At 39.7% G+C, this 18,286-nt stretch overlaps 1 long non-coding RNA gene across 2 annotated transcripts in view; it reads right to left on the bottom strand.

Moving 5' to 3' along the window:
• LOC138147490 (uncharacterized) overlaps positions 1 to 18,286 on the bottom strand; it is a 59,308-nt gene that overhangs the window by 40,766 nt on the left and 256 nt on the right. The window lies entirely within an intron of this gene.

Raw genomic sequence — 18,286 nt, 5'->3', positions numbered from 1 at the left:
AATGATGATATGGAAAAAGAAGAAAACAGAGATAAGAACATCAATAAAGCATTTAAAAATTCAAAAAGAATAGAAGGAAGTTCAGAAGAGGACATAGAGGAGCAAGGAAATATTATTATGCTAAATTGAATACAAACTTTAAAAACAAGCTGTACATAATAGAGGTTGTTGGTTTCATATCTAGTTGTCTTTTTTGTTCTTTGTATATGAAAATGTTCATGTTTGTTGATTAAAAAAAATACTCCTCCCTTAAAAGAAAAAGGGGGTGGCAGAGGATGAAATGGATAGATAGTGTCATGGAGACCACGAGCATGAACTTGGACAGACTTTAAGAGATAGTGGAGGACAAAAGGGCCTGGCATGCCGTGGTCCATGGGGTCACAAAGCGTCAGACTTGACAGCTACTGGACAGCAACAAAAGATAGGCTGTACATTGATGCAGACTAAAATCTGACCATCATTAGTAACTTAATTTAATCTTTTTCTTTCCTTTCTATTCTTGGGAAAGGCCTTGACAATCTTTTGGCCCCTCAGATCTGTGTATATCTTTTTCTGCTCCTTCCATCTGCTTTTCTTGCTTTACAAACTTCTTTTCATAAGTAAAACCTTGCTCTAGTGACTCCAAGTTTTTTGTGGCTCCCAGGCTTTGGACCTCTGCTTGAAAGCTTATCACTGGAGCTGATTACTTGCTTGCTCGAATTACCCTAGCTCAGCCCTTATCTATTTCTCAGTTCTAGACGATTCTATCTCTAGGGAAGCTACTTGGTACTCTCCTTCACAGTATCTACAGAAAAAAAAAGTCCTTATCCTCTCTTTTCTAGGAACTAAGCAACACGCGTAACCCCCAATGCCTAGAGTTGACTAGTGACCCAGTGATGGCTCCAACACAGGAGAATTTATTTGGACAATTACGACTCACAACTCTCCCTCTTCTCTTCACGTTTGTCACCCTCCTTCATGGAATAGCTGACTATTACACTTTAAAGTCTTAAGTTTCTGGAGGTTCTTTTTTTACATTTTTTTCTGGTATTAAGGCACTTCTAGAGATTTGTTATTTAAAAAAATAAGATTTATTGATGGCTTCTGTTTTTACATCATGGTTATTTCTGGACTTGTGCCTTCCATCCACCCATCTAAATTGAACTCTCCCTTGTAATGAAGAAAAACAGTTAACCAAAAACAACAAATAGAGGATTCAATTCTGCTCCTGTGGTCTTCTCATTCTCTGATGAGGAATTCTCAGGTTTAGAGCTGAAATATTGGGTGCCCTAGCAAATGCTCTCAGGGAAAAATATATATACCTGACACATTTTTTTAAAAGCAAACTTAAGTGACTTGCCCAGGGTCACACAGCTAAGTGTCTGAGGTCACATTTGAACTCAGGTCCTTCTGACTCCAGGGTCAGTGCTTTATCCATTGTGTCATCTTAGTTGCCTGTGACACACTTTTAAATTTAATCACCATTATTAAAATTTTCTCCATCACTTTCCCAAGTCTAGATAATCAACAAAACCACAAATCAAGCACTGATTTGTAATGTTTGCCAATTTTAAAGATATAAATGCTTGCATTGAAAATTTAGCAATCTACTGACTGACTCCAGAATACCTCTGGATGGAATGGATCTTAGAAGTCATCCAGTCAAACCCTCTCATTTTAGAGATGAGGAAACTGAGGCCCAGTGAAGTTAAGGACTTATCCAAGGTCACATAGTTGTAAGTGGCTGAGCATGGATTTGAATTCAGGACTTATAACTTCAAATTCTTCCTTCTTTCTATTGTATCGTTCTGTCCATTGCCTCAAAAATCCATACTACAATGAAGAAACTCTGATCTGGAGTGGTAAAAACTATGTGCACGAGGTCAGACAGCTAATCAATGGCAAATTCCATCCACTTGACAATTTTATTGAGTCCTGCTCCTGTCTATGGCTACTTTAGGAAATTGGTTGTAACTTTTATAACTTTAGTTTCTGCTCTCATTACATATGAAGCTCTTCGGCACTTTTCTGAAATTAGAGGATATAGCCACCAGGTAGAGATGGGTGACATTTTATTACAGGACTGAATATCAGATTGCCAATGTGAATTTTTTACATTAAAAAAATTTCTTTATTAAAATACATAGTGATGATACTTATAAAGTCTTCCATTCCTATTCCAGTTTTGGTAAAGATGTTGGCAGTACTGTTGAATTTCCAAACTAGAAAGTAAGTTCTAAAATAGAGGATCTTAGTCTAGGATCCATGGGCCCTTTGAGGTATCTATGGATAGAAAGAGCTCTCTAGATAGAGCCTGTAATGGTAATGGAAATTTTAAGGGGAATTTGAAGACCTTCCCTGCTTTGAAAGTAAACTCTAATAGGATGAATGTAGTCACATGGAGCCTGTGATGGGAGGAGTTTGCTGAAAGAGTCCATAGGAAGCTGGGAGTCAGAGCAGCTAGATAATGTTAGGAGAGAGGATAGCAGGTAAGCAGACAGGCTTGTGAGTAAATGTTGGTTTGTGGGAAGGTGTGATAGTAATGGCAATTAAAGATTCCCCTGTATTGGCTTGGTTTTCAAATTGATTGTATTAAAACCCAGAGTTTGTTAATCCCACCTGTGGGATGGGCTTGTTGATGTGAAAAGAAAGTCCTGAAGTGGGAGGAGCTGGTGACGTAGATTTGGAGACACAAGAGAGAGGCGGAAGATCTTTTTTGGAAGCAGCACCTCGTGGAGAGAGAGAGAGACTAAGAGGATTGCTGGTGGCCGCTTTGAATTGCCCTGGACTTTTGAGACCTGCCCCCTGAGCTGCCAAGGACTGAGGAGACATGGCTGTTTTGCTGGTACTTTGTCTGTCTGTTTTGATGTTATTTTGCCAGATTTGTCCACTGGTGAAAGACTGTCCTGTGGAGACTGTCCTGCAGACAGAATGAATACTGTCCACTGGTGAGGGACAGTACTGTTGTTGCAGGGGTCTGGGAGCCTTTCTGTTGGTTCAGAAGCCCTGAAGAAGGATTTTCTTGTTGTATGTTTACAGAAATCCTGGGAGAGGGCTTTGCTAATGTGTTCAGGGGTTCTAGGGCTGTTCTACAGACAGAGGATAAATTCATGAAGGGACTGGCAATGTATCTTATGGCCTTGCTAAGCCTTGTCTCTCCAGGAACTAAGATTGCTGAGAACTTGCCTCGTGTCAAGATGAAGAAAAGACCTCCATTTGGGTATTAAGTGCTGTGTTTAAACTTGATGTAACTCTGGGGTAGATTCAATTGTGATCCAGGGGTGGGGAACTTTTGACCTTTTTGTGTTCTATGGTTGAGCAAATGAATGTATTTTACTTATGTTTGGAAACTAATCTCCATTTGAGAAGAGGGGCTTTGTGGTGGACTTAATTAAGGTATAGCCTAGGGGTGGAGAAATATTTAGAACAGAGACTTTGTAATTGATTGAATGATTGGAAGGTCCTGGGGTGGGGTAGTACTTGGAGATTATTTAATCATACTTAGTAAATACTGTATTTTGAATGATGTCATGTTTTGATCTTCTCTGTTCTGGGTTTGTTACTGAATAAAATAGAGAGCACCTATGCTGGTATTTCGAACCTGGGAAGTTGCCTTTGCTTGGTATTACATTACAGAAGGCTAAAGAATGCTATGGTTCTCTGGCTATTGTGGCTTATGAACTTCTTTGCCACTATGATGGAATTGGCTTACTGGTTTTGGGATTAGGTTTTCTGGTGTCTGAATAAATATTTTGCTTCTGTTTTCTATGTGGAGAGTCTGTTATATTTTGTGACTGAGTACCATGCAGGTATATTTATAGTGTTCATAGGTGCTGTGAATATTGCATTAGCACTATAGAGCCCAAGCTCCTTTGCATAATACAAGTAAAGTGGAAAAGAATAATTGCTTCAGGAGCAGTCAAAATGGCAGAATAAGAGTCAGCATTTTTCCTTACCTCTCCCCAATATACCTCCTCTACAAACACCTAGAAAACATTCCAACCTGAATTCTGGTTAAGAAAGTCAAGAAAAAGTCAAAGTGATTCATTTTTTCCAGCCCAAGGCAGTTCAGGAAGATAGATGAAAAGGTCTGTAGACACTGGGATGGGGACTGGTCAGGAGCATGGCATGGTACCAACAGTGGACCAGGAGCACCTGGTCCTGACACCAAGGGATGGAAAGGGAACTGAGATAGAGTACCACAGCACAAAATACCAAAACAGAGAGACCCTAGGGGAACCCTGAACTAGTTCTGGGAGCAAGAATTGGTGCCACCCATTACAAAGTTCCACATCACAGATCTAGGTAGGAAAGGGGTAGCTATGACTGACCACAGGGACACAGCCATAGTTAAACTGTTTGTGTTATCATGTGGGGAGATGATACATGTAACAGCTCAGAACTTTATAATCACAAGGGTCCTTAGAGAGCCTGGGTGTGTTTGAATGATCTCATAAGAAGAATGGAAGGGTAGGGAAGAGGAATACACTAAAGGGGGGGGGGGTAAGAGAAAGGAAAAATGGGGGAAATTATGTCATGTAAATGTGATTCTCAAGAAAGAGTTTATATAATGGAGGGAACCGCTCAAGAGGGGCAACATTTGAACCTCACTCACATCTGAACTGGTTCAAGGAGGGAAGAATACTTATATACACAACTGGATATAGAAATTCAATACCCAACAGAAAAGTAGGAGGGAAGGGGGTTTAAAACAAATAGGAGGGTGGAGAATAAGGAAGGTATATTAAAGGAGGCAGTGGTCAGAAGCAAAACAAATTCTTAAAGAGGAAGCATGGAAGGGGGAAGAGAGGAATAAGTAGAAAATAATGATGGAGGAAAATGCACAGCAATCTTAAATATGAGTGTGAATAGGATGAGCTCAGCCATGAAAGAGAAGACAGTAGAACAGATTAGAAACCAGTATCCGGTCATATGTTGTTTATAAGAAGCACATTTGAAACAGAAAGATACACAGAGAGTTAAAATAAGAGGCTGGAGCAGAATCTGTTGTGCTTCAGGGGAAGTAAAAAAAGCAGGGGTAGCCATCATGACCTCAGGATCAGTTGGTGCTATCCAACTAACCATTATGACTTTGATCACATGGGACCTGAGTGTTGGCAAGCAACCACTTTTGTTGGCCTGAGACGGCTGCAGATGTTTCTAAAGAGAGCAAAAATTATGCCAGATGTGCACAAAGACAAACATAACCAACTTGTGCTGCATATTTGGAGAATATTCCATACCAGCAAACCTTTGCTTAGAACTAACGTTTGACTTTCTAGTACTTTAAAGTTTTCAGAATATTTCAGATTATTACCTCACTTGATCTTTACAACTTTGTGACGTAGGTGCTTTCATTACCCCCATTTTACAGATGGAGAAACTGAGGGTGGAGGCAGCTAGGTGGTGAAGTGGATAGGGCACAGGCCCTGGAGCCAGAAGGACCTGAATTTAAATCTGGTTTCAGATACTTAACAGCTGTGTGATCCTGGGCAAGTCACTTAGCCCTGATTGCAAGAAAGAAAGAAAGAAAGAAAGAAAGAAAGAAAGAAAGAAAGAAAGAAAGAAAGAAAGAAAGAAAGAAAGAAAGAAAGAAAGAAAGAAAGAAAGAAAGGAAGGAAGGAAGGAAGGAAGGAAGGAAGAAAGAAAGAAAGAAAGAAAGAAAGAAAGAAAGAAAGAAAGAAAGAAAGAAAGAAAGAAAGAAGGAAAGAAGGAAGGAAGGAAGGAAGGAAGGAAGAAAAGAAAGAAAGAAAGAAAGAAAGAAAGAAAGAAAGAAAGAAAGAAAGAAAGAAAGAAAGGAAGAAGGAAGAAAAAAAAGAAGAGGAAGGAAGGAAGGAAGAAAAGAAGAGGAAAGAAGGAAGGAAGGAAGAAAAAAACAGGCTGAGGTTAAATGATTTGCCAAGTTCATACATCTAGTAAGTAATTGACAACAAGATTAGATTTCAGGTTCCCCTGACTCCAAGTCCAGGTTTGGTTATTGGTTGCCCCTAACTGCCTCACATATACAAGTATGTATGAATAAAAGATTAAATATAAAGGGAATAAATACAAAGTGGTTAAATACAGGAGTTTTGGAATGGAAGGCATTCCTAGTTGAAGGAATCAGGAAAGGCCTCGTGTAGAAGGGGGTGGTTGAACTGCATCTTGACAGAAGATGCAAAGCTGAGTAGGGAGGGTATTACATGCATAAGGAACAACAGCATGTCAAACCAGCATATGATAAAAAAAAGCCTTTAAAAAACAGTTCAGCTTCTCTCTAGGTTTACTAGTTTATTACATTGTACAGTTTATAAAGTAAATAAAATCAGCATTCTTCCTCCCAGTCTGCCCTTCATGGCTCTGGCCAAATGTGCAGGTGGTACTCTATAATTTAGCTCCAGGGGGAAGCTTTTTCCCTTTCAAGAAAGAAGAGGTTGGATTAACATACAATCTTAGGTTTATAAGAGAAGAATATATGAAAGGTGCAGGAAAGAAAACTGGGTGTTTGGTGGATGAATTTTCTGCTAAAAAAAAAAACAGGAATGTAGGAGGCAAGGCCTTTGAAACCATCTGGCTCTCCATCAAAAAAATGTTGGAGATTGGGCAGCTGCTATCTAAGGTCCTGCAGTTAGTGCTAAGGACTAGGTTTAAAATGTAAGAACTATTGCAACTTGTGAAACCATTATGCTTTCCATCTGTTTCTGTGTCATCACCCCTCTGTCCTCTAGCCTAGCAGTCCCACTTTATATGTTTCTACTCTATTGCTTTGTTAAAAAGAATGCCATTTTGGGAAAGAAATTTTATTGATATCTTTGTTTTTTACATTGCCTGAATTTTACATTATATCCATCCTTTACTAACTCTCTCTTGCTTTCAATACAAATAAAGAAGAGAAAAATCAACCAAAAGAAACAATACATCAAAAAAAATCTGACCATATTCACAATGTTCCATAACCATGGATTCCCTACCTCTGCAAAGGCATGTGGAGATGTGTGGCATTGTATCTTTTTTGGAGGCTGTTCTTGGTCTTTTTTTTTAATAAAAGTTTAGTAGGTTTATTGAGTTTATTTTGTTATTAAGGTTGATTAATAAGTAAATGCAGGAATTGCTCTTCTAGCTACTACATCTGCATCTGGAAATTGCTTATTGAGCGGCATTGGATCTGGTGCGTAGACGCCATACATGTTAATCCTTGTAGTGCTATTAGCTTCCTCTTAGAACGAACTGTCCTTTCCAAAAGAAAGTTGCATAAGTAATTCTTCTGCTTTACTGTGCTCCTGTTTCATCCCATGTATCTGTTCTTGGTCTTTGTAATTTTACCCCATTCCTTCGCTATTGTTTTGTGGCTGTTTTTTAATCCATTTAAATTGCTGCAGTCAATCTGGATACCATTTTCTTGATCCTTTTGCATCAGTTTATGTACGTCTGTCCATGCTTCTCTATAGTGAACATATTCATCATTCTTACAGCACAGTAATATTCCATCATATTCATATGCCATAATGAAAAAGGCACTTTTAAAAGACCTAAGGCATTGGTATGACATTATCATGAAGCAGGGGTAGGAGATCTGTAAAGAAGAAATACAGGAGGGGTTCTTATGGTGAGCTATTTGGGAAACCTAGGGAAATAGGGGGATGGAAACCCAATACAAAGTGCCAGTTGGCTGGTTCTTGGGTAACAGAAAAATGAGGCATCGTCATGGGTCTGATGTCAAAGGTGCCAGGGATATATGACATAGTTCTCAGGGGGCAGCGCAGCACACACAGAATTATAAATAGACTCTACTGGCTTCTATTTTGTCCTCAAGATTACCCTATCAAAATGAAAATATTCTTAGGAAGACACGCACCATATATCCCATTTCTGAAAAATTCTTTAATTAGCTGATACTTGACAGGAATGGGACAAGGAATAGGTAGTAGTGACTGGAGGATGGGGTCGGGTTGTTGGCAAGAAAAAAAGAGATAGGAAGAATGTTTTATCCCATAAATTAAAAATAAAATAAATTATTTTTTTAAAAAAGGAGAAAAGAGATAGGAAGAATATGAAGGAAACAAAGAGGATACTTTCTAATTTTGTCCAAGGCAAACCCTATAGGGAGCCCTATAATGTCCATAAAGAAAATCAAAGAGGAGATAGTCCATGCAGTAAATGGAGAATCTATGATAGTGAAAGAATTTCTAAAGAAAGACTAATACTGTTCCTTCTCAGTGATGAGGTAATGACAACAATCACATCTACCTCGCACGGAGGCTGAGACCACAAACTCTTCATAGATTATAGCTGTAAGGGAAGAAAAAGTACCTCTCCTTCCTTCTTTGTGGTGGTAGGGAACTATGAGTGTGGAATATTGCATATTTGATCATACTTTTCTGATGTGCTTGTTAGTTCTCCTTATAATTTGTTGTTTTAATAAGGAATGGCTCTCTGGGAGAGTCACTTCCCTGCAGTGCCCTCCACCCCACCCCCATCCCTCAGCAGACCACTCTGAGAAGATGCTAAAAACTCAAACACTGGAGAATTCAAGCATTTCTGGTGAACTGCCCCCAGCACCGCACTGAATCCAACCCTATACCCTCCTCACAGAGATGCCATCATTTGCAAAATGAAGAAACAAAGGACAGGATAACCAGAGTGACTTGTCCAATGTCACCCTGGTAGTAAATCATACATAGAGAATTCAAACTCAGAACCTGGGAATCTAGAGTCAATGTTTTGAACCTGCTGCATCATACAGTCTCATCATTTGCTGTCTCATTACAGCCAAATTCTTTTGGAAAGACTAGTTGTTATAAGCTGATGCGCTTCAAAGATTTTCTTTTTTTCCCCATCTGAATTTAGGGCTCAATTATATTGGGATGTCTGTTCTCCTTCGCCTCTCTCCCCAACCCCACATGCACTGGAATGTTTCCATTCCTCACATGATTTTCCCAGCCTGCCTGTGATCCCCACATTGCCCACTTTTCCCAGAATGCTAGAAATGCTGCTAGGTGGTCCCTCAAGGGGGCACCAAGGGAACTGACTTATTAGACCAGGACCAGGCCTCCCTACAGACAGACAGACAGACAGACATTTATATGACAGAAATAAATGATAGGCAAAGAGATAGATAGACAAGACAGATAGGATAGATAGACAGAATGGCAGACAAGATAGACATAGATAGGATAGATAAGAAAAAGAAATGATAGATAAGACAGATATAGGCTAGATAGATAGGTGAGAGTTTGAAAGATAGGTACAGATAGGTAGATAGATAAAGAATTAAGTCTAAGTATAAAGTGAAAAAGAGAAGTATCTTGTGCCAGACATTGTATACAAATACAAGGAAGTCTTTTTTTTTTAATGCTTTATTAACTTCTGATTTACATCATTCGTTTCCGCCAGATTTTGAGTTACAAATTTTCTCCCCATTTTTCCCCCACCCATCCCCCCAAAACAGCAGTCCCACAGGATATCCCCACCTCCAATCTGCTCTCTCCCATATTCTCTCCCACACCTGTTTCAACTTTTCCAGTGGATTTCTATGCCTCAGTGCCTGTGTATCTTTTATTTCCCTTAATAACATGTAAGATGGTATTAATAATAGTATATATACACACACACACACACACACACACACACACATATATATATATATATATATATATATATACATATATTTGATTTTAAAACTTTCAATTCCAGATTCATTCCCTTCCCCCCCTGCCACCCACCCCCACTGGGGAGACAAGCAGTTCAGTATAGGTTGTACATGTGCGGCTAATGCAAAACAATAACATAGTAGATGTATTGTAAAAGACTGACTATATTTCCCTCCCTCCTATCCCACCTCCCACTTGTTCTATTCTCTACTTTGATCCTGTCCCTTTTCAAAAGTGGGTGCTTCCAACTTCCCTCCCCCCCAGCCTGCCCTCCCTTCCATCATCCCCCCTCACATCCCCTTCCCCCCCCTATTCTCCTGGAGGGTGAGATCCCCTATTTAGTGTGTATTTCCCTCCCTCCTCAAGCCAGATTAAATAGGAATAAGGTTGACCCATTCCCTTTTGCCTTCCTATTCTTCCCCTCCATTGTAACCATTTTCCCCTGCCTCTTCTGTATGAGATAGTTGCCCCACTCTGTCTCTCCCCATCTCCTATCATTATATTCCTCTAACCTCTTAATTTCACCTTTTAAGTATAATCCCTTCCTGTTAAATTGGTCCCATGCCCTCTATCTATGTATACCTGTAAACGTATATACACACATTCACATATGTATTCATATGCCCGCATACCCTCATATAAAGACACACACACACACACACACACACACACACACACACACACACATATATATATATATATATATATATATATATATATATATATACACATATATATCTCTAATCCCTTCAACTACTGAGAAAAGTTTCATAAGTTACAATTATTGTTTTTCCATGTAGGAATGTTAATAGTTCAACTTTGGCCAGGTGGCTCAGCAAGCAAGAGCACCGGCCCCAGTGCCAGGACGACCCGGATCACATCCGGGCCCAGACACCCAGCACCACACCCAGAAACAACAACTGGCCATGTAACCCCGAGCAAGCCACTCAACCCCGATTGCTTAAAAAAAAAATAGTTCAACTTTGATAAGTTCCTTATGATTTCTTTTCCCTGTTTACCTTCTCATGCTTCTCTTGCTTTTTGTATCTGAATGTCAAATTTTCTATTCAACTCTGGTTTTTTCAGCAAGAATGCTTGAAAGTTCTGTATTCCACTGAATGACCATATTTTCCCCTGAAACATGATACTCAGTTTTGCTGGGTAGGTGACTCTTGGTTTCAATCCCAGCTCCCTTGACCTCCAGAATATCACATTCCAGGCCCTTCGATCCCTCAGTGTAGAAGCTGCCAGATCCTGGGTTATCCTGATTGTGTTTCCACAATATTCAAATTGTTTCTTCCTGGCTGCTTGTAATATTCTCTCCTTAGTCTGGGAATTCTGGAACCTGGCTATAATATTCCTAGGAGTTTTCTTTTTGGGATCTTTTTCAGGAGGTGATCGGTGGATTCTTTCAACCTCTATTTTGCCCTCTCGTTCTAAAACATCAGGGCAGTTTTCTTTGAGAACTTCCTGGAGGATGCTTTCCAGGCTCTTACTTTGGTCATGGCTCTCAGGCAGTCCAATAATTTTTAAATTATCTCTCTTGGATCTATTTTCCAGGTCAGTGGTTTTTCCCATGAGATATTTCACATTGCCTTCTATTCTTTCATTTGTTTGGATCTGTTTAACAGCATCTTGATTTCTCATAAAGTCATTAGCTTCCATTTGCTCCAATCTAATTCTGAAGCAATGATTCTCCTCAGTGAGCTTTTGAGATTCTTTTTCCATCTGGCAAATTCGACTTTTTAAGGCATTCTTCTCCTCATTGCCTTTTTGAGCCTCCTTTGCCATTTGAGTCAGTCTGTTTTTTAAGGTATTATTTTCTTCAGTCAGGCTGTTGACTCTCATTTCATAATTTTCTTGCATTGTTCTCATTTCTCTTCCCAATTTTTCCTCCACTTCTCTTATCTGCTTTTTAAGGTCCTCTATGGCCTGTAACCAGCTTGTATTTTCCTTTGAAGCTTTTGTTGCAGGAGTTGTGACTTCACTGTTTTCCTCCTGTTCCATGCTTTGCTCCTTTTTGTCCCCAAAATAGGAGTGTATTGTTGGAATCTTCTGTCTGCTTTGTTTCCTTTGCCTGCTCATTTTGCCACTCAATGATTTGACTTTTGGGCTTTTTGCCACAGTAGGACTCTGCCACCAGACAGGGGAGTTTTCGTCCGAAATGCTGGGGTTTTCTCAGCTGCCGGAGGTATTAGATGGGTGCCCTCTCTGACGTCTCCACACGCTCTGGCAAGCTGGACACACCAGGACCTCCACCCTAGACTTCAATCCAGATCCAAGCAGGTTAAAGCAAGAGCGATGACCCCTCAGACTGGTGCTTGGTCCCCCTACACTCTGCAGGCCAGGAGCTGAAGCCGCCACGTGGCGCTGGCAGGCTGTGCCGGTGTCTCAGCGGTTTCTCGCCCTGGGGGTAAAAGCCATGCACTCCCACTTACTGGGTCCCAAAGTCCAGACTGTACTGGCCTCTCACCTTGTCCTTCGCATCTATGTATTGATAAATCTGGAAACGGCCACAGCTGCTGCTGATCTGGAGTCCCTCTGGCTGGCGGCTGGTCAGGCCCACCCCGGGGCTAAAGCCTCAGTGTGGTGCTGGGCTCGGCTCCCAGAGCGCTGCAGTGGCCGATTCCTGCCGGCCTGCCGGGCTGTTCTCAGCGGGAGGTTAGCTTTTCTGTGTCATTTTGTGGGTTCTGCAGCTCCAAAGTTTGTTTAGAGTCCCCTTTTTACATGGATTGGGGAGGGTGGAAGCCAGAGCTGCGGGAGGGTCGTGCTTCTACTCCGCCATCTTGGCTCCGCCCCCACAAGGAAGTCTTTATATGGGAGCACAGAGGTTGAGATACAGTAGGAGGAGAAGTCTGGAGACTGAATCAAGGCACAAGTGAGGTAAAGCATGAGGAACCCTTCCTGAAATGGTGATATGGATGAGAAAATCATCAACCAGGTGACTAGTCATTCCAAGACAGGGCCAGAGCTTGAGTCCCACCTGTCTTCAGCTTTTGCTTAAGGAACCTCAAGAAATGATCAAGCGGCTCCCCCAACTAGAGCCTGCTCCTACCTCCCTTCTCACCCTTGTTATCACCAGGTCGACTTGGCAATAAATAAATTCCCTACATACCACTATGATTAGCCTCTGCCCTGTCACTGGTCTATAACCTACCACTAGGCATCACCCCTTCTTTCTTCCTTAGAGGAACAAATCAATTGTCAGAGAACCTTTAAATTTCTCATCCTAAGGCAAATTTCTTGCCCTTGGGAAACTTTCCTCCCTGGGACAAAGGTCTGATTGCTCCAACCTAGTTGCAATTCTCTTAAGGAAAAGAGGCTCTTAAAGAATGGAAAAAATCACAGACAATATTTTTACTGCACATGAAAAGAGGCAACCTAGAATTTATGAGGAAAGATTCATCCAGGTGCCTGTTTTCTTCCAAAATCTTTAGGAAAATGATCCATACATGCAAGATATCCATGATGGAAAAATGAGGATATAACAAGTAGGCTGTCACAGATAATTTTCTACAGCAGGGCACACATTTATGGTCCCACAACTGACTGAGACATTCAGAGAATATAAAATGGTACTATGTCTATTGTTCATTGATTTTTTAAAAAAGCCCTTTGGCTCAGTAGAACAAAAATATAGTCTTGAAAGCTCTCCTAAGACATGGGTTCTGTGGTATGTTAAGACACCATCTGACATACTTAAAATTATAGACTATTAACAGATAGCTATAGCTAAGCTCCATAGTTAGGACTGTTCATCAATCTGCAAAATATTGATGTTGAGTGAGATGTGAAATAAGGTATTTATTTACCAGTGTTCTAGAAGAAGTCCTGCAGAGGGTCCAAATAAGATGATTTCCTATCAATGGGGAGGGTAGAGAGAGTGGTGGCAATGGAAAGAGTACTAGAGTTGGAGTCAGGAGAGACCTGAGTTGAAATCTTGCTACAGATACAAAATACATAATCAAAATCACTTTATCTCTTTGACCCTCAGTTTCCTCATCTGCAAAATGGGAACCATACTAACTGTAGTACTTATCTCACAGGATGGTTTAGAGGCTCAAATGAGATAATTCATGTAACAATGTTTTGTAGACTTTAAAATATATCTAATGGATAGAGAGATGGCCTTGGAGCCAGGAAGATCTGATTTCAAGTTTCACCATTGATTCTTTTTGACTATGGACAATTCAACTAACCTTTCAGTGCCCTTGAGAAGTCTGTAAGACTCTATGTTGCAGAGAAAGTGCCAACCTGCATTTGATTGTAACCTCCTTGAGGACAGGGATTTGCCTCTTCTTTTTGTATCTTTAGTGGTTAGCTCAGTGGCTGGCACATGGTAGATTATAATCAATGTTTATTGATGGATTGATCAATTGGTAGAGGGAGTTTTCTCATCTGGGAATTCCCTAAACAATTAAACCACAGGCCAGCTTTTTCTAAGTCCCTACCCTTTCTAGGTTGGGTTATTTTTTTCTCTTAAGAGATGGAAACTCTTCTTGAAACTTGATTGGCTAAGAGGAATGGCTTAAGTTGTTGCCATGGCTTCCTGGTTGCCCAAGTACAAAATACATTTACATAGCATTTTAAGATTTGCAAAGTGCTTTATATATATTATTTCATTTGATCCTTAACAACAACCCTAAAAGGTAGGTACTATTATTATCCCCATTTAACAGATGATGAAACAGAGCGAGAGAAGTTAGGGGACTTAGCCAGTATCACATAATTAATAAGTGACTAAAACAGGATTCAAATTCAGGTCTTCCTCATTCTAAGTAAAGCATTCTAGCCACTCCATCTCCTGGATGTCTACCCAGATGAATTCCAGGGGTCTCTCTGAGGCTGCTGACCATAGGCAGACACACATGACCAACATTAGGAAATTCTGTCTAGCTGAATCAATGTGATATCCTCGCTAAATATCCTTGTTGAACGTCTTCTGCTTTGCGTAAGTAAATTTTGTAAACTGCTGAATGACTCAGGAGTATCTTATTCACTCTGATATCCAATCTAAACTATCAAGAAAATGACCTGAGACGGGTCCATGTCACAACTGAATACCTTCTGAAAGAGACTTATTGAACTATTAATGGCAGAAAAACAAAGTGGATGAAAAACATTAGTTGCACAGGCTAATACATTCAACTTGACTAGAAGTCCAGTCAAATTGGTTCATCAACATGTGTAATTTGGATAGTTGATACAGATTTAATTCAATTCAACAAGCTCCTGTGAAGTACCTGCAAGGCACTGGGAATATAGACCCAAAGTTCCATACCCCCAAAGAACTTTTATGCTCCTGGGACAGAACTGAGCAGCAGTAGATCAGATGATACTACTTTTGGAAAATTTCACCATATTTTCATGAATTGCAATTACTTGCTTTGACCCACTCCCCTAATTCCATCTTCTTTATGCAAATATTCTCCTGGGGATATTTTGTGGCTACAAATCACAAATTATCAATTCCTCAAAAAAATAACCAAAATGATCAATTGTCCCCTGGGCAGTGGAAAGACCAAGGATGGAGTGAAGTAGTTTATGGGACGTTAGCCATAATGACTCATGCTCAGAAAAAAGCATTTAAATCATTATCAATAATGTGTTTGACTAGGAAAGGATGTGGCCTGGCCATGTATCAACAATTAAGGGAGTGATGGAATACTACTGTTCTATAAGAAATGAGGCCAGTGATCTTAGAAAGGCATGGAAAGACTTGCACAAAATAATGAATAGCAAAGTGAACAGAACCAAGAGAACACTGTATACAGGAACAGCAATCTTGTTTTAAGAACAACTTTGAGTGACTGAATCATTTTGAGTATAATAAATACACATTAAAAATAAAGGACATATGAAGGAAGATGTTATCTGTGTCCAGAGAAAGAACTGATCAATAGAAGCATGCGTAGAATAATTTTACACATATATGTACATATGTACATATAAATATACATATATATATATATATATATTTGTGTCTCGTGATAGCCATCTCTAGGGAGGAGGTGGGGGGGAGAAGAAAAAAAGGGAAAAAAAAGAAATTTACACAATAACTTTGTTATATATTTGGAGGGAATAGCAAGTCGTACCTAGTAGATTTGCAGTTTCATATGTAATCATCTTTTTTATTGTACTGTGTTATGGGAGATGCTTATTTTGCTCCATGAATTGAAAATAAAATAAATTAAAAAGAAATTAAGGGAAACATATGCCTGTGTTACCTGTTTCCTTGGTACCTACTAAGATATTAAGGAATATCTCCAACTCATTGGGTAGACTCTTCGTGGCATGGCAAGTATAAGAAATGGACAAGATAAGGAGAGGATGTAATGTGAATTAGTGTATACACCAAAGTTCCAGAGTGATATAGACATGGTGACTTATGCCACTGTCACCTTCTTATCTTATTCTCCAGATTCCAGAGGAACTCTGGGATCCAACAAGGCTAAAAGAATAAAATGAAAACTAGAAGCATAGGAAATCTTTTTCTCCTGCCCTCTTAATTCATAGCTTATGTAAGGGTAAATGCTGGATTTCTTAAAATCTTTCCCTCAAAAGCATTTTTTAAAGTATTTTATTTCCTGATTGCTTCAGACTTTTGTATGGTGCAAACAAAAGCCAGATGATAGCCGATTTGCTTGTGAAGCATCCCTGTGTTCAGCTGTCTCCATAAATGCAGAATATAATACTGTTAGTAATGGCATTGTCTGAGTCTAAAGGACAGCATCCCTATGGCAGACAGCAGCAGCTCTGAGTGGTGACTAAATTAAAGGCAGAGATATATGCTACTGTGAGAGCCCTTGTTTACCAATGCAGGGCCCCAATACACAGCATCCCTGGATGTACCCTGTGTCCCTAGGGGACTGCTGCCTGGAACCAGCTTTGGGCTGTGTTGTGAACAGGAATATATGTGTCAGCTGCTAAAAGTTTGAGAACTGCTTCAGCAAAATGAACATTTATTCTAAGCAAGTTTGAAGTTATGGGGACATCTGTAGAGGTCTTCTTTTGTGTCGGGTATGCTCCACTAAGTGTCTTCATGGCCACACAAGCTGGGGCTCACAAAACGGCCAAGAGCAAAGTGAGAAGAACCAAGAGAACATTGTATACAATAACAGCAATACAATTTTGTTTTTTTGGAAGTGGGAAGCCAAAGGGCCTTGAGAGAACCTTAGATACCATCTAATTGGGATTGTGACCTCCCCAAGGTCATACAGCTAGTAATTGTCAAGTGTCTGAGCCCAAATTTGAACTTAGGTCCTCCCGACTCCAGGGTCAGCACTCTATTTACTGTGCCACCTAGCTGCCCTGGCAATACAGCTTTAAGAATGACTTTGACTGACTAGATCATTTTGACTATTATAAATACACAAATTAAAAATAAAGGCTATATGCAGAAAGATGCTATCTGCATCCAGAGAAAGAACTGATAAACAGAAGTGTATATATAGAATAATTTTACACAGACACACACACACATACACACACACCTGTTTGTATAATGGTAGACATCTCTAGGGTGGGGGGGGAGGGAAGAAAAAAAAGGAAAGGAAAGAAATTTCCATGATAACTATATTTAAAAGCAAGTTGTATGTAATATATTTGCAGTTTCATGGGCAATCATTTTTTTAATTATATTTTGTTATGGAAATGGTTATTTTATTTCACAAATTAAAAAGAAAATGAATTTTAAAAAATAAATAGGCTGTGAAAGAGGGGAAAAAAGTAGGAGTTGTGGTACGAGGACACCAGAACACACATCTCAATGACAACAATAGCACGTTTAGTGGGGAAGACCAAGTTATACAATGGAAAATGGAAAATTTCTGACTATGTGCATTGCTAGCTAGCCCCAAAGGATCTCTCATACTGAACCACAAGCTGCATGATCAATCAATGAATCAATAAGCATTTATTAAGGGCCTGCCATACACTAGGTACTATATTAGGTGCTGAAGATACAAAGACAAAAAACGCCCTCAAGTAACTTACGTTCTCTGGACTGGTAAACACAAATTGGTCATTTGGCTGCTTGCCAATGACTCTGATAAAAGGAATTGGAGGTAGTTTTATCTAGTAAAGTGAGGCTTTTGTGTTATCTGTAATTCCTTATTGACACTAGGAAACAGGAGTTGGCCATATTAGGATTATTCTTCTTTTTATAAATTCTTTTTATAAAATGACAAAAAAAATGACATCTCCTCTCCACCTCCAATTTCTCCTTCTTTGTTAATAACTTGCTGAGCAAAAGAAACAGGTCAAAGTTTCTTAATCTGCGGTCCAAAAGGGGGTGTGTGGATTTGGATGGGAACAAAACGACAACTTTATTTTCACTAGCCTTTGATTTCCTTTGTCATCCTATGTACTTTATTTTATGCATTTTAAAATGTCATTCCAAGGAGGGATTCATAGGTTTCACCACATTGCCAAAAGAGGCTGACAACCTGGCTCTAGGCAAAAGGAGAAAGCTTCAACAGAGATCTATCAAATATGCAACTAATAGCCCAGTCTAGAATATGTCTTATGATAAATCACTAGCATTACCCATTTTGACTCAGCTACTCCCACAGTCCCTGAGAAACAAAAGCCAGTAGACTTTCTGGAATTCTCTTTCCCTTGTGCACACAAACACAGGACTTACCTCTTCAGTGGAATACTAAGCTGATCAAATCCTT

This window comes from Petaurus breviceps, unplaced genomic scaffold, assembly GCF_028583685.1.
Source record: "Petaurus breviceps papuanus isolate PSGF00001 unplaced genomic scaffold, PetGlider_PUasm1.0 90792, whole genome shotgun sequence".
In the NCBI taxonomy this organism is placed as follows: domain Eukaryota; kingdom Metazoa; phylum Chordata; class Mammalia; order Diprotodontia; family Petauridae; genus Petaurus; species Petaurus breviceps.
The sequence above is the reverse complement of the archived record's forward strand: the minus strand, read 5'-3'. Positions and strand labels throughout refer to the sequence as shown.